Here is a 22,427-nt window from a genome sequence, read left to right on the forward strand (position 1 = left end):
CCGCCAGGCGCCTGAATCCTAGACAGGCGCGCTGGTCATTATTTTTTTCTCGGTTTAATTTTGTGGTATCGTACCTACCAGGTTCTAAGAATGTTAAGGCGGATGCCCTTTCTAGGAGTTTTGAGCCTGATTCACCTGGCAACTCTGACCCCACAGGTATTCTTAAGGAGGGAGTTATCTTGTCAGCCGTTTCTCCAGACCTGCGGCGGGCCTTGCAGGAGTTTCAGGCGGATAGACCGGATCGTTGTCCGCCTGATAGGCTGTTTGTTCCTGATGATTGGACCAGTAAAGTCATCTCTGAGGTGCATTCTTCTGCGTTGGCAGGTCATCCTGGAATTTTTGGTACCAGGGATTTGGTGGCAAGATCCTTCTGGTGGCCTTCCCTGTCACGAGATGTGCGAGGCTTTGTGCAGTCTTGTGACGTTTGTGCTCGGGCCAAGCCTTGTTGTTCTCGGGCTAGTGGATTATTGTTGCCCTTGCCTATTCCTAAGAGGCCTTGGACACACATCTCGATGGATTTTATTTCAGATCTGCCTGTTTCTCAGAAGATGTCTGTCATCTGGGTGGTGTGTGACCGTTTTTCTAAGATGGTTCATTTGGTTCCCCTGCCCAAATTGCCTTCTTCTTCCGAGTTGGTGCCCCTGTTTTTTCAAAATGTTGTTCGTTTGCATGGTATTCCTGAGAATATCGTTTCTGACAGAGGAACCCAATTTGTGTCTAGATTTTGGCGGGCATTTTGTGCTAGGATGGGCATAGATTTGTCTTTTTCGTCTGCTTTTCACCCTCAGACTAATGGCCAGACCGAGCGGACTAATCAGACCCTGGAGACATATCTGAGGTGTTTTGTGTCTGCTGACCAGGATGATTGGGTTGCTTTTTTGCCATTGGCGGAGTTCGCCCTCAATAATCGGGCCAGCTCTGCCACCTTGGTTTCCCCGTTTTTCTGTAATTCGGGGTTCCATCCTCGATTTTCCTCCGGTCAGATGGAATCCTCGGATTGTCCTGGAGTGGATGCGGTGGTGGAGAGATTGCATCATATCTGGGGGCAGGTGATGGACAATTTAAAGTTGTCCCAGGAGAAGACTCAGCTTTTTGCCAACCGTCACCGTCGTGTTGGTCCTCGGCTTTGTGTTGGAGATTTGGTGTGGTTGTCTTCTCGTTTTGTCCCTATGAGGGTCTCATCTCCTAAGTTTAAGCCTCGGTTCATCGGTCCGTATAAAATATTGGAGATTCTTAACCCTGTTTCCTTCCGTTTGGACCTCCCTGCATCCTTTTCTATTCATAACGTTTTTCATCGGTCGTTATTGCGCAGGTATGAGGCACCGGTTGTGCCTTCCGTTGAGCCTCCTGCTCCGGTGTTGGTTGAGGGTGAGTTGGAGTACGTTGTGGAAAAAATCCTAGACTCCCGTGTTTCCAGACGGAGACTCCAGTATCTGGTCAAGTGGAAGGGATATGGCCAGGAGGATAATTCTTGGGTCACTGCATCTGATGTTCATGCCTCTGATCTGGTTCGTGCCTTTCATAGGGCCCATCCTGATCGCCCTGGTGGTTCTGGTGAGGGTTCGGTGCCCCCTCCTTGAGGGGGGGGTACTGTTGTGAATTTGGATTCTGGGCTCCCCCGGTGGCTACTGGTGGAATTGAACTTGTGACATCATCTTCCCTGTTCACCTGTTCTGATTAGATCTGGGTGTCGCTATATAACCTGGCTTCTCTGTTAGATGCTTGCCGGTCAACAATGTTATCAGAAGCCTCTCTGTGCTTGTTCCTGCTCCCAGACATCTACTAGATAAGTTGGACATTCGTCCATGTTTTGTTTTTGTATTTTGGTTCCAGTTCACAGCTGCAGTTTCGTTACTGTGTCTGGAAAGCTCTTGTTGATCAGGAATTGCCACTCTGGTATTATGAGTTAATGCCAGAGTCCTAAAGTAATTTCTGGATGTGTTTTGTTAGGGTTTTCTACTGACCATGAAAGTATGCTTTCTGTCTTCTGCTATCTAGAAAGCGGACCTCAAATTTGCTAAAACTATTTTCCTGCTGCGTTTGTTATTTCTTCTAAAATCACCGCCAATATATGTGGGGGGCCTCTGTCTCCTTTTTTTGGGCATTTCTCTAGAGGTGAGTCAGGTCTTATATTTCCCTCTGCTAGCATTATTTAGTTCTCCGGCCGGCGCTGGGCATATAGGGATAAAAAGTAGGACATGCTACCTGGCTACTTCTAGATGATGCGGTAGGTTTAGTTCATGGTCAGTATAGTTACATCTTCCAAGAGCTTGTTCCTATAGAGGCTTATGCTAGTTCTCTGGCCATGGAGATCATGACAGGCCACACATGATGCTCCATACTGTATAATGGCCACACATGATGCTCCATACTGTATAATGGCCACACAGTGCACCATACTGTATAATGACCACACAGTGATCCATACTGTATAATGACCACACAGTGCTCTATACTTTATAATGGCCACACATGATGCTCCATACTGTATAATGGCCACACTGTGCTCTATACTGTATAATGGCTACACATGATGCTCCATACTGTATAATGGCCACACATGATGCTCAATAATGTATAATGGCCACACATGATGCTCAATACTGTATAATGGCCACACTGTGCTCTATACTGTAAAATGGCTACACATGATGCTCCATACTGTATAATGCATGTAGAAAAGCCGCAGAGATACCATCACGTGTTTCTCAACGCAAGCAATGAATAGCCAGGTCTTTCACCGGGAAGGAACAACCACGGAAAGGGCAGCATCCAATAAAGGAAAACCACCTATGCCAAAACATGGTATCCATCCACAGACAGCTGTTTCGGGGTATTTGCCCCTCATCAGTGTGGAGTAGGAAACTGACTATTAGGAGCAGTGCCTGGTGAAAAGACTATAAACATAAGGGTGAATGACCTCGGGGAGATCAAAACATCCAACACCGTGGAGATACCACCATGTGTTTCTCAACGCAACATGATGGTGTCTCCGCGGTGTTGGATGTTTTGATCTCCCCCGAGGTCATTCACCCTTATGTTTATAGTCTTTTCACCAGGCACTGCTCCTAATAGCCAGTTTCCTACTCCACACTGATGAGGGGCAAATACCCCGAAACAGTTGTCTGTGGATGGATACCATGTTTTGGCATAGGTAGTTTTCCTTTATTGGATGCTGCCCTTCCCGTGGTTGTTCCTTCCCAGTGAAAAATCTGGCTATTCATTGCTTGCGTTGAGAAACACGTGATGGTGTCTCCGCGGCTTTTCTACATGCATTTGCATATTTCCCATAAGGGATGAGGGCAGTGTTCTAGATCACTGCGTTGAGAAACACGTGATGGTGTCTCCGCGGTGTTGGATGTTTTGATCTCCCCGAGGTCATTCACCCTTATGTTTATAATTATATACCATACTGTATAATGACCTCACATGATGCTTAATACTGTATAATGGCCACACATGATGCTCCATTCTGTATGATGACCCCGCATGATGCTCAATACTGTATAATGACCCCACATGATGCTCCATACTGTATAATGGCCACACATGATGATCCATACTGTATAATGCCCCCCCTCCCATCTTGTATGCATGGCTCATCTCCCCCCTCCCATCTTGTATGCATGGCTCATCTCCCCCCTCACATCCTGTATGCATGGCACATCTCCCCCCCTCCCATCCTGTATGCATGGCTCATCTCTCCCCCATCCTGTGTGCATGGCTCATCTCACCCCCCCCTCCCATCCTGTATGCATAGCTCATCTCACCCCCCCCCCCTCCCATATGCATGGCTCATCTCCCCCCCCTCCCATCCTGTATGCATGGCTCATCTCATCCCCCATCTTGTATGCATGGCTCATCTCACCCCCCCATCCTGTATGCATGGCTCATCTCACCCCCCTCCCATCCTGTGTGCATGGCTCATCTCACCCCCCTCCCATCCTGTATGCATGGCTCATCTCACCTCCCCTCCTCCCATCCTGTATGCATGGCTCATCTCACCCTCCCTCCCATATGCATGGCTCATCTCCCCCCTCCCATCCTGTATGTATGGCTCATCTCACCCCCCCATCCTGTATGCATGGCTCATCTCACCCCCCCTCCCATCCTGTGTGCATGGCTTATCTCACCCCCCTCCTCCCATCCTATACGCATGGCTCATCTCACCCCCCCTCTTCCCATCCTGTATGCATGGCTCATCTCACCCCCCCATCCTGTATGCATGGCTCATCTCACCCCCCCATCCTGTATGCATGGCTCATCTCACCCCCCTCCCATCCTGTATGCATGGCTCATCTCACCCCCCTCCCATCCTGTGTGCATGGCTCATCTCACCCCCCTCCCATCCTGTGTGCATGGCTTATCTCACCCCCCTCCCATTCTGTATGTATGGCTCATCTCACCTCCCCTCCTCCCATCCTGTATGCATGGCTCATCTCACCCTCCCTCCCATATGCATGGCTCATCTCCCCCCTTCCATCCTGTATGTATGGCTCATCTCACCCCCCCATCCTGTATGCATGGCTCATCTCACCCCCCCTCCCATCCTGTGTGCATGGCTTATCTCACCCCCTCCTCCCATCCTATACGCATGGCTCATCTCACCCCCCTCTTCCCATCCTGTATGCATGGCTCATCTCACCACCCCCCTCCCATCTGCATGGCTCATCCTCCCCTCCCATCCTGTATGCATGGCTCATCTCCCCCCTCCCATCCTGTATGCATGGCTCATCTCACCCCCCCATCCTGTATGCATGGCTCATCTCACCCCCCCTTCCTGTATGCATGGCTCATCTCCCCCTCCCCTCCTGTATGCATGGCTCGGCTCCCTGCTCCCATCTTGCATGGCTCGGCTCTCCATCCTCCTTCATCCTCCCCCCGTCCTCCCTGGCTGTCATACTCACCTTTCCCACACTGCGCCGAACATCCCTCCATCTCTGTCCCGGCGCAGCACCTTCTTCCTGCGTGAGCGGTCACGTGGTACCGCTCATTAAGGTCATGAATATGCGTCCATATTTATCACCTTAATGAGCGGTACCACGTGACCGCTCACACAGGACAAGCTGCCGGCGCTGAGACCAGGCATCGCTGGCAGGCGAGCAGGCGGGTGGCTGGGGGGGGGGGCGGTCGGTCGGAAGGTGACCCCGGACTTTAATTAAAAAAAAAGAAAAAAAACTTTCTCAGGTGCCGCCCCCCTGCTTCGTCCCGCCCTAGGCATGTGCCCTCAAGTGCCTAGTGGCAAATACGGCCCTGAATACACTCCTCATAGTTCTCCATACAGTATAATGCACTCCCCATAGTTCTCCATACAGTATAATGCACTACCCATAGTCCTCCTTATAGTATAATACACTCCCCATAGTCCTCCATATAGTATAATGCACCCCCATAGTCCTCCATGCAGTATTATGGTCACCACAATGTACTCACTGATTTAAAGAAAATAATACAATACTCACCTCTCCTCCTTGTTTTTCCCAGTGCTACGATCTCTGCTGCGAGCGTTCTGAAGTGCCGCCTACCTTAGCACAGCGGGCGTCATATAGTGACATCATTGTGCCTGCTGCGCTGAGACGTCAGACACTGAGGAAGAATGATGGAGGATGAAGTGTCAGCTGACGCTCCTTCCTCCATCATTGCTTTCAACTATATCGGCATCCAGGCTGCTGATACAGTTGAACACGTGATGACGGGTGGTTGGGGCCCGGCCCTGGTACAGGCGTCCCTGACACACAGCCGACATAGTGGAGTCTTAGGTTACTGCAACCACAAGAAGAAAATCACAAAACAAGCACGACTTGTTTGTCGTGGTCTCAGTACACTCAGGGTCATAATACGACACCATTGACTTGTATGGCACTGAGATGTAGCAGCGACTCCTAGCAATCTTTGGCCGCGCAACATGTAGCCCCAGCCTTAAGGACACTCTTTTCATATATGTTTTCCCAGTAGAATCTCATGGACAATGTACAATGGATGCTTTGATCTTTGATCTTAGATACTTTGGATGAATAGAGACACATTGTGTACAGTTGTGCTCAAACGTTTTCATACTCCGGCAGAATTTTTGCTTTCTTGGCCTTTTTTCAGAGAATATGAATGATAACACCATAACTTTTTCTCCTCTCATGGTTAGTGGTTGGGTGAAGCCATTTATTGTCAAACTACTGTGTTTTCTCTTTTTAAATCATAATGACAACCCAAAACATTTGATCGCCTTTACACTTCTGTCTCCGCCAACAATATAACTTCTTCGGTTCCCAGTGTGATTGATGGAGACAGACAGGAGCGCATGGCTGTCACACGGAATGTCACTGCATCGATCTCAATAAATCAGGCGGCAATCGCTGGGAGTCATTGGAGGTTTGCATCCTTAGAGAAGCCAAGCAGGACATCTTATACTTAGTGAGAGACACTGGTGATGTGCTAGATGGCAGCTTATGGCAAAAATACAGCGGGCTGGTGTGGATGTAACATGGCATTGTATGCTGCAACCTAGAAATCCCAATGTCTTGCATTTGTAAAGCCGTGTTCATACAGTGCAGTTCATGTGCATGTTTTCTATGTGCTTTATCCAAAACTGGGTCTTACTTCACATCTTGCATTTGGATTCCATTTGCATACAGTTTTTTGACACATACCATCATTTAAGGTGACTTTTTAGAACAAGTTGTCACGTGTGCCTATATGAGGATTATCACTATTTCTAGCCATCACATGACTTGTATTCTTTATTTTTTCACCAAATCTTCTGCAGGATCTTTGTCAACACCTAAATATGAGGCATTCCTGCTCTCCTGCATCTGTGGAGAGATAAAACACTTACTAGAAAGCAGCATCTTTGGGTATGTTTGTTTTTATCTGTGTAAAACCCCGCCCACATCACTGATTGGCAGCTTGCTGTCTACACTGTGCATTGACAGCTGCCAATCAGTGGTGGGGGCGGGGTTGGACTAGGAGGCACAAGACACCTAGTCCTCTAGGGATAATCTCCTGCTAATGAACTACTGATTATATAAAAAATGCAACAAACAAACAAACAGCCTATTAAGTGACACATCCCTGGAATAGGGTCTCTGCCCCTACATCAGGGTACTCTCAGATTACATAGCAAAAACCTGCTTACAGGTTCACTTTAATGGATTAGTAGTTTTGTACAAGATAAGCAACTTGTTCTCTTTGGGTAAATTACATTTTTTGCCTGTGACCACGGCTTATGTTTAAAAAATAGTCCATAGGACATGAAACAAATGTGGTAATTTTTATGAAGAAAATAAAGTTCCTTTTTACATAATTAGGCAAGTTCTGAATTCATCGGCTTTCACATCACATTTTTTTTTTAGTGACCTCTGGCTGCACACGTGGGAATGTACAGTTCATCTAATGAGCTTCAGTAGTCGGTACATATGAGCAGATTCTTAAACTAACCCTAAACTAACATCATATATGTAAAGCATCAGAAATGTTGATGACGTCCAGACTATTGTATTAAGTTAGTGCCTCGTTTTTTACTGGAATCCGTTGGCGAATATTTATGCAAATGAGTGTGCAAGGACCGGGACTTGTCCTGCACGTACAGCTCTCCGACATCTTTCTCCTCCCACCACCTGCTGTCTTTGACTGACAGGACACTATTCTCTGTGACTTGCTTCCCTGCCCGAAATCTCATGCGGGCGCCATTATTCCTTGGGACAGCGCATGTGTAAGACTATAGGCATGCTGCCCACGTTTCCCCCTTACTGAGACAAGTTTCAATGTGTATAATGCCATGTGAATTGTGTCCTGCGTCTCTTGTGTGAATAGTTTAATATGATAAGTGTTAATGATGTTGAAATATGTCTAGTTGATTATAGGAACAGTTACAGTAAATAGTTGGGACTAGCCCACAGTGGGAGGGGTGAGTGTAAGAGAAAAATGACTGCTTCCTGCTAGGAAGACAGATAGGGCCTCGAGTGCTGGGTGAGTGGACAAAGAGGTCCGAGGTGAACAGTGCCACATTCGAGGGTGATCCTAAATGAGAGGAGACTGAAGAGAAGGGATAGAGAGATCCTGAGGATAAGTGACAGAGATGTCTGCAGACAGGTCCTAGGAGAGGACACCTAACCACAGGACCTTAGGCTTGTAATGCAGAAGGTAACGAGCCTTAACAGGACCGAGAGACTGGGGCTAGTGAAGGGTCCAGAATCAGAGTTAAAGGGCGCCATAGTGAGAAAGAGGACGCAGAACCACAGAGCAAGTAAATGAGACTTGTTGATCAGGACTGTAGCGTTAAAGCTGGGTTGTGGTAAAGTAGGGAGAACTAGCGGACATAGAGAGCCCTGGAGTGAACTACAGAGGAAGGATACTGCGTGGAAAATGCTTCATACTGTAAAGGACACGTCCATAATACTGTGTACCCGCTATCCCATGTGTATAACCCTACCAAGTCACCGTTCAGTAAAGAGTTTATTTATGACTGGTGGGCTCCCTCATTGTACTGAGAAACATCTGGTCCTGGCAAACCAGCAACATTGGTTACATGTGGCCTGCATGGGCGTAATGCCCCCCACACACCCAGCCAGGACCTACACTTTCATGTAGCGTGCCAGGGCGCTGGAGACGAGTACCACCCCCGCACCACGTTACACATGCGCAGTGAGTCCTGATGACATTGTGAGAGACGAACTATTAATAAAAATAATAATATTTATTTCTATAGCGCCAACATATTCCGCAGCACTTTACAATTTAGCTGGGCCATGTACAGACAATAAAAGCGACACAATGTGACACATTTCTACAGTTACAGGAGGAGTGAGGGCCCTGCACACAAGCTTACAACCTATATCTCCACATGCACCACTTATGGAAATGGCTGCAGCTCCAGAGGGGAGCGGGTCACAGAGAAGAGTGACCTGTCAGGAGTCCAGCGTGGAGAGACTGGACGAGCTGGAAGCGCAGGACAAGTCCTTGCATTTGCAGGCTCATTTGCCGAAACGTTTGCCAATGGAATCTTTGAAAACAGAGGCGCAGACTTTTAATAAAAAGGTATGGTCGTCATCAACATTTCACATGCTTTGTATAGATGATGGTAAAGAGGTTGTCGGACCTTAAGCTACAAGTCTGCCATCACTCTATGTGACTGCAAACTTGTGAATCCGCGCATTGCGCACAATGTCAGCTTCAGGAGTGGTCGGTCATGTGACTGAAAGTGTGCAATATGCATTCTTGCGGCCACATTCCAACTAGATTGTGTCTGTCTTCGTTCAATACAAGTGTATTGGCCGCGACCGTCTAGTTGGCATGTGACCGTATGTATGCAAGTCATAAATGGGGTCACTATCTGACATTCCCAATGCCGACATCGGAGAATCTTCATGTGAAGACTCACAAGTCTGTAGCCACTCTAAGGCCAGACAAACCCATTATTTCAAGTGCTGCAGAGTATGATTGTGCTATATAAGCGGGTAAAATAAATACTAAACAATCTAGTTTGGTCCTTTCGTGGGTAAATTAGGACTAGGAGGTACTTGAAGTTCTTGCGCAGACACAATTGCTCCCCATGCCCATATCTACTAGATGTGAGTTATTTGCATACACCAACACTTGGATCATAGAACCTGGTGAGTTTTCCATCTGTGTCCCCCAATATGACCCGAATAGTTTGTGTACTTGTACTTTGCTGTAGAACATATCTTTCTCATATGTCCCCCTTGTCTGGAGGAAGAACATGTGGCCTCCAAATGGTTCATCAACCTTCCTTGTCATTTTTTTTTATAATCCTATCACCCCATCATTTCCAGCGTTTTATTATCCATGGTCTTATTATCACATCATTGGCTCATCACCGCCTTTCTTCTAAGGCTAAGAGATTAGTTTTCTCATTTTTTCCTTTTCTTCTGATCGCTCGGCCTCCCATCTTTTGACGCAATCCTTTGTTTCTTCTCCATTAATAAAGTTACAGGCTCTGATATAATATATCTGTCTGGCCTTGTGTCACCTTGTATCCACATCCGCCCTTTATGCTGTTTTATGTTGTAGTTTTCTTCAGAGATTTCAGATTTATGTGTAGTAATACTATGTAAAGCCATCTCCGAAAATATCAGTAGAACCCCTGTGCACATTAGATTGTCTGCAGGATGTGCCAACTGTTATCAGGTAGTGGGCAACTTAAAAGTGTCAGTTCTCCCATGAAAATATAGATTTCTTAACAGATACAAACTCCTGTCTTGAATGATAAACCATTAACAACAAGATAACGCACATATTTTTGCAGACCAATGTGGAATGTGATCCTGGTGCCCCGACGTACGTTTCACCCTTTGCTTCATCAGGGCAAATATATATGACTGTACCCATGCACTATGCAAATATATATGATAGTTCATGAGGTTAAGTTTGTATCTATTAAGAAATCCACATTTTCATTATTTACTTTGTATAATACCATATTGATTAGATATAACTATGCAAATGCAACACGTGGTCCTCCATTGAATTTCGCTGTTGAACTTTATATGTATTTTAAATTGTTCAATTTTTCAATAAGGTTTAAAGAAATATTTTTTCAGCAGACTATATGCACCTATTTTTCTTTGGGTGGTATTCATAGTTCAGGTGTGTTTTTAATAACTATTTGCACATACTCTATATCAGAGTTCCCCAAGTTCGGTCCTCAAGAGCCACCAACGGGTCATGTTTTCAGGATTTCCTTAGTATTGCACAGGTGAGAATTCCATCATCTACACAGGCAACAATTCCATCACCTGGGCCATACTAAGGAAAGCCTGAAAACACGACCTGTTGGTGGCTCATGAGGACTGGATTTGGGGAACGCTGCTCTATATGTTGGTAGTCACGGATTTCGACAATGTCAGAGCCTTTTGTTTCCCAAGACAAGCCCTCATCAGATGTCTCTTACATTGGCTTATAGCCTGATCCTCACTCAGGTTTTTGCTATGCAATCTGAGAGCAGCATGATGTAGGACCAGAGAGGCTGATTCCAGTGATGAGTCACTTATTAGGCTGCTTCATGCAGTTTTGAAAGAATCCTTGTTTTCTCATTTGTAGATGTAGCAGTGCTCTGAATGCTGAGCTGTGCATAACCCCGCCTACACCACTGATTGGCAGCTTCCTGTGTACATTGTCAGCAAGCTATCAATCAGTGGTGGGGGCGGGGTTACATAGATTAGCTGGACTGGCTTGCACGTGAGAGCTAGTGCTGTAGTGATAATCTCCTGCTGATAAAACACTGATTGTATTGAAACAACAGCACACAGCATAGTAAATAACACATCTCTGGGATCATGGTCTCTATCCCTACATTATGCTATTCTCAGATTAAGTAGAAAAATCCCGCTGTCAGATTCCCTTTAATTTAGTGCTAAAGGACCTTTGAGAGTATACAAAGTGGTTCTCTAATCAATAGGAGTCTCGAATACTATTGATACCAGTCTAAAAATACTGATTTTATCTAAATACGGATGCACAGATGTGCCTGTGTGAATGCAGAATGTAGTGCAGCCTGTCGATCCATGATGGAAGGAGCTGGACGTCTTTAGATTCACACACTCTCCAGGCTTCTTGTCAACAGTTCATTTTTAAGTCTTTAAGCCGTCCTGGTGGTAGAGAACGCAGGAATCTCATTATCATGACCCTTAAGAAACAGGCAGAACTCTGATCCCCTCCAGTGCCCGCAATTAATGATTCCCCAAGCATGGGAGCTTAGAGGATTTATGCTACAAAATGAGCTGTTAGAGGTTGTCACCCCGAGAAGCAGCCAGCTAATCAGCCCCTGTCAGCACCGCGCAGCGCACTGTCAAATATGGAGGATCACCCAGAGGCGGGGGGACGGGGAACGTATCCGAGGACCTCCGCAGAGTTTTGTAAATCAGATACCATTACACGCTCTCAGTCTAAATAGTATTAGCAAATAATAATATTTAATAATTTATTATGTGAAATTTGTTTTGTATTGTTACATAGTACAGTTGAAAAAATACACATGTCCATCAAGGTCCGCTAAGTGATGGGGCAAGATAAAGGGGTAGGGATAACCAGAATTGATTAACCAATCTTCTCTTGAGAAACAGATTTTTTATTTTTATCCTGATCCTAATTGTCGATCAGATGGAACCATTTTCACACCATTCTCTAGGGTTTATTTTTAGAGTTTTAAGAAGACTTTTCAGCAGGCTCTTGATCATCAGAGGCAGGATTATAATAACTGATAACAACTTTAACACATAATATTAAATCTTTATTTTTATATAGCTCTAACATATTCCGCAGCGCTTTACAGTTTTTGCACACATTATCATCGCTGTCCCCGATGGGGCTCATAATCTAAATTCCCTAGATTCTTTGGAATGTTGGAGGAAAAGCGGAGTACCCGGAGGAACATACAAACTCTTTGCAGGTGTTGTCCTTGGTGGGATTTGAACCCAGGACTAGAGCACTGCAAGGCTGCAGTGACAACCACTGAGCCACTGTGCTGCCCACATAATCCACTAATAACAATAGGCAATTTACCAGCTCCCCCTCCCTTCACAATCACCTTTGCACACGCTCATTAAATGCTTCAACACAAAAGATAGTCAGTCTATGCATTGTGGCTAATGTGCATGTGAATTTACTGAAACTGCTGGAAGTTACAGTCTAAAAAAGCCTCGGTGCTCAGAGTGAATATTGCAATATTTATACTTTTCAGAAAGATTGTGATATGGGGAAAAAAAGCCCCCCCCCCAAAAAAAAAATACACTTAATCGTAAAACCTGATGTAAATAACAGGTCATTTTCTGATTACACAATCCCCTTAAAATGTATATTTCTGCAACAGTTTTCCAGTCACTTTTTTTTAAACCAGTTGTATCTATAGGATCCATGAAATGACCAGAAAATCAGACCTGGCTTACAGCTTTTTATGCCGATGGGTACGGCATCCGTGCAGGTTTCACATATATTTGTATACATCATGTAAATTATATAGTATCAAAACCATCTATGTGATTATTATTTATAAACGTGCCCCAGGGCGTATTTACTCGCATTTATTCCTGCTCTCTGTCAGCTATAAAATCTAGTTTTCCTTCTCCTATGCACTTAGACATACACTAGGGACAATATTACAGGACGTGAGCTGCTATGTACAGGCCAGAAATGATCACTGAAGTCTACCGTCCACAAAGGGTGCATAAAATATATGGAGAGATGCAAGTATATACAATATATACAGTGTATATGTATATAATGTATGTGTGTGTATATATATATATATATATATATATATATATATATATACTCATACATTATATATACACATATACTGTATATTTACATACAATAAGTTATTTGTGTGTGCATGTATAAGTATATAATACATGTGTACATATGCAATGTCTTGAAAATTAGTCATACCCTGTGAAATGTTCCACATTTTTTCACGTCACGCCCACAAAGTTAAATGTATTTTATTGTGATTTTATGTGATCTACCAACACAGTGTAGCAAGTATTTGTGAAGTATAAAGTAAATGCTCCATGGTTTTCTACTTATTTTAAAAATATAAATCTGAAAATTGTGATGTGCATTAGTATTCAGCCTCTTGTAGTCTGATACCCCTAAATAACATTCTGTGTGGCTAATGACCCCCAGAAGTCACATAATTAGTGAATTGAGTCCACCTCTGTGTAATTTATCCTCAGTATAACTAAAGCTGTTCTCTGAAGACCTCAGAGGTTTGTTTGAGAACTTTAGTGATAAAATAACATCAAGAAAAGCAAAGAACACACCAGACAGGTCAGGGATAAAGTTGTGGAGAAGAGTAAAGCAGGGTTCGGTTATAAAAAGATAGCCCAAGCTCTGAACCCCAGAATTCTGACGTAAACATCAGGATGAATCAGGGACTAAGTGCACTTTTCTGTGCAGTGGTATAATCATGTGCTTGGTGATAACGCTGTGTGAATTTCTCCTTCACTGTGATATTACTATGTGCATTATTTGTGTGCTTCAAGAGCACCGTGTGCAAGCACCTTCACTACACTCCTAGTGTTACTTTGCTGAATATAATATCAATGTTCACATTCTACTACTAAGTGCGTATACTTCATGTGCTGTTTATTACTGTGCCATTACTATGTGCACAGCGTAGGAAAGGCTAAGTGCAACAGAAAGGGATAAGGGAAAGGGAACCAAACACTAGGGAAGGGGGGAATAGAGACCCCTAGACAGATATAACGTCACCGTGTCTGCCCTATTGTCCCTATATTGGTTCCGCACCTATCGCCGAGCAGGATACCGAATCCCTGCCTGACCCTGAAGATAAGCCCTGCACCTGGAGGACAGGATGCACTATTCATTCCCTACTACCACTAAAGACAGATGGGATGCACAAACAAGGGGGAACACTTAGCTTGAGTAGACTCAGAGAGAAACACAGACATCCTCCAGCAACACCAAGGAGGAAGATAGCCCAAGATAGCTCCAAGCCGCAACAGGGAACTGGAACCAGAAATATCAACCATGCCTTCTAGCAGGAAGCTGGGAGTTATATACACCCTGGTCCAGGTGTATCAACTAGAGCTGGATGAGGTTGCCACTGGGTCCTAAAGTCAGAAGGCCCAGGAAGAAGTCTACAAAGCAAACTGCTGAGACTTTCTTCAGTCAGATGGAGAGCGACAGTCTGCAGCCTCTGACACACTTATGACAGTGCGTTATCCTACTGTGTGCATTATCTTTGTGCATTATAGTTTCTTTTTTAATTTTTGAAAATCTACTATAAGGTTGGGAATGGGAAAGAAAAAAGAAAGAGACATTACTTAAATGGATTTTGTCAGGAAACTATAAATATAAACTAAAAAAATGGCCTTGTATATAAAAATGCCTTTTATGTTCCAGTCGTTGCGTCTGTCCCACTTACTGATGATTGACAGTTCTAGTTTTCCTGTAGCAAATACTGTCTGCAAAGAAAAGTTTAGGCAAGCCAGTGCTGTCAGTCACCAGTAAGGGAGGCAGGACATGCAAAACCAGTGGGCAGAACAATTCGCTGAGCCACACCTAGGGTGCACCAAACACAGTGTGATCTGATTCTCTCGGATGAGGAGAAGATAATAAACAAAATTTCTCTATTCTGTCCATCCACGGAAATCAGACTGCACTCAGATGTCATCCGAGTGCAGGCCAATGTTTTCCATAAACTCATTGACTCGCATGGCTGATTGCATTCTAAAAATCGGATCCAACTCGGGAATGTTGTCATTTTTTCTTTAGAGTGAGTTGAACATGTTGCTCTGCCCCATAGAATTACATTGTTCCGTGTGCAATCCATTATTTTATCGGATCACACTTGGACTGAAAATACGGCCACGTGAACAAGACATTTGACAGTCTTTTAACCCCTTAGTGATGGAGCCAAATTTTTGAAATCTGACCAGTGTCACTTTATGTGGTAATAACTCAGGAACGCTTCAACAAATCCCAGTGATTTTGAGATTTTTTTTTCATGGCACATTATTCTTTATGACAATTATAGATATAGGTCGATATGTTGTGTGTTTTTTTTTTATAAAAAGTATCAGAAATTTGAGAAAAATGTAAAAAAAATTAGCAATTTTCAAACTTTGAATGATTATCCCTATAATCCAGATAATCATACCACAGCAAAACATTAATAAATAGCATTTCCCACATGTCGGCTTTATATCAGTACCAATTGTAAAATGTTCTTTTATTTTGTTAGCATTTTAGGAGGTTAAAGAATGTAGTAGTAATTTTTCATTTTTTCAAGGAAATTTACAAAATTTATTTTTTTAGGGACCTATCCATGTTTGAAGTGCCTTTAGGCTTCCCATATATGGGAAACCCCCAAAACGTATACCATTATACCTTATAAAAACAGCACCCCCTGACATATTGAAAACTGCAGTCAGGTAGTTTATTAACTCTTCAGGTGATTTTCAGGAATTAATGCAAAGTGGCATGATAGGAATGAAAATGTGCATTTTTACCACCTAAATGGCTCTAACTTCTGAACAGGTTACAACAGCCATCCGACTCTAAGGCCGCTATTTGGTCGTGAATTGCCATGGCAAACATCAGGACCACAAAATGATGATCTGAGGGCACCAATTGGGATAAAGAGGAAGCCCCCACACTCCGTTAACCATTTATATGATGTAGTCACTATTGACAGCAGCATCTAAGGGGTTAAACAGATATGGACGGTGACCACACTGATCGTGGCTGGTGGAAGTTGTCAGCTATAGTGGAAAGCCAACAGCTGCTGGATTGTCACCTGCATGGGGAGGCTATTCTCTTATATCTCAGGTCAGTTAAAAGGCGTATTGACGGTCATTAAGGGGTTAAATCATGGAGAACTCCTTTAAGGAAATAAACCTCAAACAGAGCGGAGACCAGATTATTCTTGGTGAAGTGAGATCCCATTCCACATTTTTCTATGGAACATCATGGTTACTTGTTGTGGACCTAAGTATAGTCAGTTCTTCATACTGAGATGAATATCATTATTTAAAGGACTGATGATATTCCGGGCCATAACAAGCACATGGATTCCCAAACCTTGGAATATCCAAGAATCCTGAGGCAGCAGAGGATAATCCTTACAAAAATACAGCTGAGGCTTGAGAAAGGCCAGATATGATCAAAACATTGCCTTTGTGCCTAGTGTGATCTTTTAATATTCTGGAATAAAGATCTAACTCTTTAAGTCTGGCGCCTCAGGATTCATGAATACTTTACTATTTTGGGGCCTAGTGGGAGGCCTCAGATGCACATTGTAAGGAAACAGGTGGTAAAGGCATGGATGGAGATATGTGTCACTGACGAGGCTGACCTCAGTGATGTAACTCCCGAAAGAGAATACATCAGAAATGGTACGTTAGTCAGAGGATTTTTATTGGGACCTGATTTTAGGTCTGGGATTTAGGAGCGACCAAAAGAGATTGGGTGGGAAAGGTCGTTCCCATACTTCCAGTTCAGGGCTTGCAGATCCAATAATAGGCAGCTGGGTTGGCTCAGCTGTGTCTGATGTGTTGGAGCTGGAGACTGACCATTAATGGTGATCAAACTGAGCCTCAGCAGTGCCTATACTGATGTATGGGTGAGACTGTCTTGTTTTCTTTGCCTAGCCTGAGAAAGGACTGTGTTTTGTTTGTTATTCGGTTTGGGCTGAAGAAAAGCTGTATTTAATTTCTGAAGTTTATGAAGAACACTAAGCTTTACTTTGCTATTAGACATCCGTGCCTGTGTTGTATCCTCGCACCTACCAAAGAGCGCGAACCCCTAAAACATGAACACTATATATGTCTAAAGGAAAAACAACCCTCCAAAAGCCAAAGATTGCTGTTCTTCTGCCACTGGCACTTGTCCAGCCCCAGGTCATGATCTTCTGTCCTGTCACTTTTGTTTTTCTGCTCTTTGCCTTACTTGTTTGCCTCAGGCAGGACGTGAGTCTTTCCTGACATTGACTGAGGTTTTTTCTAATAACTCTTCCAAGTGAGGTCTCTATTGTGCTCTTCTCCCATCCTCTCATTTCGTGAGCCCTTCTAAGACTTGCAGATAGTTGTTGCTCTTATCTTAAGTATCGCTGTGGGATGCGGGTGTTTTCCATTCTCCTGGAGCGTTATTTCAGATCTGATCTTAACTGCATTCACTGCTGCAATAAAAAAAAAAACACAACCAAATTTTAGGCAGATTTTAGCAAGACTTTCATGGATGGTATAAGATCCAGAGAGGAACATATCATTGGTGCAATCTGTGCGGACGCCCAAAAGATAAGGTGCCCACTATCGCCTCCAAAGCAGGAGGAATTGTGCATTATGATGAGCTACTAGACTGAAAAGGGACCCTTCACCGCTCTTGCCCAGGGGCCATTTTCTGGCTGTGTCCTCCTCATATGATAGTACTAAATGGCAGGAAGTATCAGCCTTGGGTGCTGGGAAGTGAGTGACCTTAGGGTTGTCACGTGAGGTGGTGGGATCAAAGGACCCTCTGTTATTTATGATCCCTGCCTCCATTGCAATTGCGCATTCACATCTCTAACATATTAAAGAATATTTACACCTTCGGTGGAATTTTTTTTATTAAATGGTAAATACATGTAATTTTGGGCTAAAATTATTTTTGCAACTGGGTTCCATTAAAAATTTTGCTCCGTTTTCTTTCTATAGCCTGTGTATTGCACTAATTCTAGCTGCAGAATGAGTAAACTAAGGACCCATCAGTGACACCATTCTGATGGGGAGTTTTTAGCTTTTATCTGCCTTGTGTTCAGCTTCTCTCACCGTATTTATGACCAGCTCTCCTTTGTAGTCTGTGGTTGTAAATGAGCTGAGTAAAATACAGAGTTAGGGCTCTTTCAGACATTTGTGATCATCAGTCTGATCTCTGATCGCAAGACACAGACTGGCCGCGCGTCTCCAGATCCGAGCATGAAAAAGCTGTCGCACACGGATCGGGAGATACGTGGACAGTCCGTGCGATGTGATCCGAGATCGGACCGATGATCACATATGGTGTCCATATCCTTTTAATCTTTATTTGTACTCTGTAAACATATTCTGCAGAACTTTACAATATGGTCAAGAAGTAAAGAAACAAAATATCAAAGAACGGATACAAATGTACATCTACAATGAAAGAGACGGAATTAGGAAAAAAAAACCTGCATCTAGGAACACATGGTGCCAAAGTAACGACTCCAGATTACATCATGCCAAAATCTCCAGAAGAATGAAAACTTCACAAACATTTCCTCTTACAAACTTCTCTCACTTACTCCTAGGAGATTCCCCAAATATGAGCCAGAGGAAAGCAGCCAAGTAATCATTTTTAATAGCTGCTGCTTCAAGGATTTATAACCACTCACTTCTCCCAAAGATTACAGTCCATCAGTGGGGTCTCAGAACTCAGATTTGTGGAGATTATTTAAAGTGGTTGTCCAGGATTATCTTTCTTTTTATAAGGACTAAGAGGCAGCTAGTTGCTAACTATTTACCTTCTCTGTCTGGTTCCAATCAGAACGGTCACCGACCACTCTTGCCGTTGATTCAGCTGCTTCACGTCAACAGAGCAGCTCTTCCTCTTCCATTCTGCTCTGTTGATGGGGTGTGATTGCCAGCGTCATGCTGATTGACAGCCAGCTCCCCGCTGCCCAACTGCGGAGAGCCACCTATCAATTAGTAGGGCATTATCAGTCATGTCCCATCAACAGAAAAGAGAAGAAGAGCTGCTTTGTTGACGTGGAGCAGCTGAATCGCCAGCAGGAGCGGTCAGTGACTGCTCTGACATGACGCCGATTAGAACAGGCAGGTGCTTACCTCTGTTAGTTTTTAGTCCCATAGTAAAAATATAACATAGTCCTGGAAAACCCTTTTAATTTCTAGCAATACTTAAGTGCTTGACAACCTCTACAATTCCTGTAAACTATTTGAACTATTTATTTAAAATCCATCTCTTATTTGGAAACATTTTGTCTAAAATACTAGAAAATGTATCGAAAAAGTCATGCATTGTAATTAAGATTTTGGCTGTAGGCAGATGAACTGTGAAGGGAGAAATAGTCGGAAATCAAATGGCGATGGAAATGATTAATAAAAAGAAAAATATTGTTTTTATACAATATTTTACAGAGTTAACCTAATCATATAGATGACATAACAGTAGATTTCTACTTCTCTTGTAAAGGAACAGTTAATTGACACAAATATGTAATTTTTTTACATGGACTAAATGCCGCTGTTCTTCAGAATCTGGAGTAGTTGGTTTTGATTTTTTTTTTTCCTTCTTCATTCCATTATCTATTCTCTGTACTTAAATCTAGTCTTGTTGTCCAAGTGAGCATGGTCCTCAACCCTAGGCATGTGTACAGAGTGCGAAAAGTGAAAAGGGGGTCATATCTCAGGAACAGAGCAGCAAAGGAGCAAAAAAAAACTGTGTCAAATTCAGTAGAACTAGTGAAAAATATTACTGATTTTTTTGCAAGTGTAATCTTTAAACATAAAGAAAGAGAATGTCCAAATGTTATACAATATTAACTCTCCATATATTAAATACTTGTCCTTGCTAAAAAAAAAAAAAAAAAAAAAGATCTCTCAAAATTGAGGCTGCAGCAAATAGGAGTTCTACTAACAGTATAACTGGGTACAAATATATAGAAAAAGTGAGCAAATACCGTAACATAGAATTGTCGTATATCGTTATATAAGAGAAGAGGTAATAATCAAAGTGTATATAGTCATCATACATTATTTTATCATGACCTCAACCCCAAAAGACCCAGAATCGCCATCACAATGATAAACAAAGGATTTAGTCTTCATCATAGACAGTATCCAGAAAATCATTTCTTTTCGCCCTTGAGGCAAACTGCATCCAGACAGCTGGCGTGCAGCACAGATACAGCCCAGCATTATAGTAATTTGGTCCAATTTAATGATGTCCTGTCAACAAAGTATCACATGTCATTGTAATCTGGACTCGCCTATTAGTCCAGAATCTGTAGTGCAAGCGATTGCCGCAGGGAGCAACAAACGCCTGGAATAAAGGAGCTGTGCTCTTAGGAAGCAAAATCCCAGAAGAACTGTGACCCACGTGATGTTGTGAAGAACTGCAATCACCAGACAAAACGTATCACCGGCTCCTGTCTTCTTGCATCATATTCACTGCTCCTTTCAATACTTACATTTTTAGGCATTCTGTCTTTTACGTTCCCAATAATCTGGAAGTAAAATGGAAAACCATTAAAAAAAACCTCTTTCCAAGTGCCGAGGACATTGTGCAGGGAGGGAGGAGTAGGTGAGCTGTGACCACTTTCTATTATCAGTTATGGATCTTAATAGTAGACCTTACCTCTGGCTGGGAAGATTATGACATGACTGCTATAAGATTATATCTGCAGGAAAGGAAGTGTAAGCCTACTATCAAGCTCATTAGTCACAGAGAAACCTGCAAGATTTTAGGATTTTTTATTTAAATCTAGAAAGAGCAAAAAAATGTAAAATATAGTCCTAACAATTCATAAATATCATTATTATTATTATTAAAAAAAAAAGTAATGTTCTGATGATATTCCTGGGCAGTGGATTAGCCTTTTGGACATGCGCACACCACTACGCCACCAACGTAATGATGAGCAGGATTCTGGGGGAGAAACAGCGCTGTCACCACGCCCATAGGACCAGACCAGCGTGAGTGACAGCAGAAAACGGCGACTTTACAAAGGTATTTCGGCAGCATAGGTGGGTAATAAAGGCACACAAAGACACTAATGTAACGCCCAGCTCTGCCCCTATTTAACGCTATTTTTAGCTCATCTTCAAAAAACGGGGTGACAGGTTCCCTTTAACATGTTATAGTTCCAGGAATTACTAGCACTTCAGATATGGTTCTTGTATTTAGAAGGGTTTTTTCTGTTTCATAGTATTTCTGTATATTTTCCTTTATAGCTATAATAGATGATAAAATAAGAGAATTGAACCAATATTCAGATGTCATAAAAGGCGGCCATTAAAGTGGTTGTCATCTTTGGACAATGCTTACTTTTGGTTAAAAAAGGAAAGGTCCCTTTTAACAATAAGCTGATCAGAAAGTATCACCTGTCAGGAGCCCCAATGAGAAAATGTCCTCCGGGAGTCCCAACGATCAGAAAGTGTCCCCTGCCAGGAGCCATAAAGATCAGAAAAGGTGTCCTGCCATGAGCCCCAAAGATCAGAAAATGTCCCCTGCTGGGAGCCACAAAGATCAGAAAATGTCCCCTGCCAGGAGCCCCAACGATCAGAAAATGTCCAATGCCGGGAGCCCCAATGATCAGAAAGTGTCCCCTGTCGGGAGCCTCAATGCTCAGAAAGTGTCCCCTGCTGGGAGCCACAAAGATCAGAAAGCGTCCGCTGCTGGGAACAACAACGATCAGAAAGTGTCCCCTGCCAGGAGCCCCAACAATCAGAAAATGTCCCCTGCTGGGACCCCCAACGATCAGAAAGTGTCACCTGCCGGGAGCCCCAATCGATCAGAAAATGTCCCCTGCTGAGACCCCAATGATCAGAAAGTGTCCCCAGCCGGGAGCCCCAACGATCAGAAAATGTCCCCTGCCTGGAGCCCCAACGATCAGAAAATGTCCCCTGCTGGGACCCCCAACGATCAGAAAGTGTCCCCTGCTCGAAACCCCCAACGATCAGAAAGTGTCCCCTGCTGGGACCCCAACGATCAGAAAGTGTCCCCTGCTGGGACCCCCAACGATCAGAAAGTGTCCCCTGCTCGAAACCCCCAACGATCAGAAAGTGTCCCCTGCTGGGACCCCCAATGATCTCCTGTAACCTGATGAGTAAACCAGGCAAAAAATATACATTTCCCCTGCAGTGCGGCTACAGGAGACATGCCAGGGCACTTTGTTAAATGTTCTGACTTCTGGGGAAAGTCTTGTGGTTTTCGTC

At 43.6% G+C, this 22,427-nt stretch overlaps 1 long non-coding RNA gene across 1 annotated transcript in view; it reads left to right on the top strand.

Annotated features, from left to right (window-relative positions):
- Positions 1 to 8,901: 8,901 nt before the first annotated feature.
- Positions 8,902 to 22,427, top strand: part of LOC143809604 (uncharacterized) — a 29,383-nt gene continuing 15,857 nt past the window's right edge. Inside the window, exon 1 of the long non-coding RNA XR_013222353.1 lies at positions 8,902 to 9,030. This is a non-coding gene — a long non-coding RNA (uncharacterized LOC143809604). The remainder of the gene's footprint in view (positions 9,031 to 22,427) is intronic.

The sequence above is a fragment of the Ranitomeya variabilis genome, chromosome 2 (genome assembly GCF_051348905.1).
Source record: "Ranitomeya variabilis isolate aRanVar5 chromosome 2, aRanVar5.hap1, whole genome shotgun sequence".
NCBI classification, from domain to species: Eukaryota; Metazoa; Chordata; class Amphibia; order Anura; family Dendrobatidae; genus Ranitomeya; species Ranitomeya variabilis.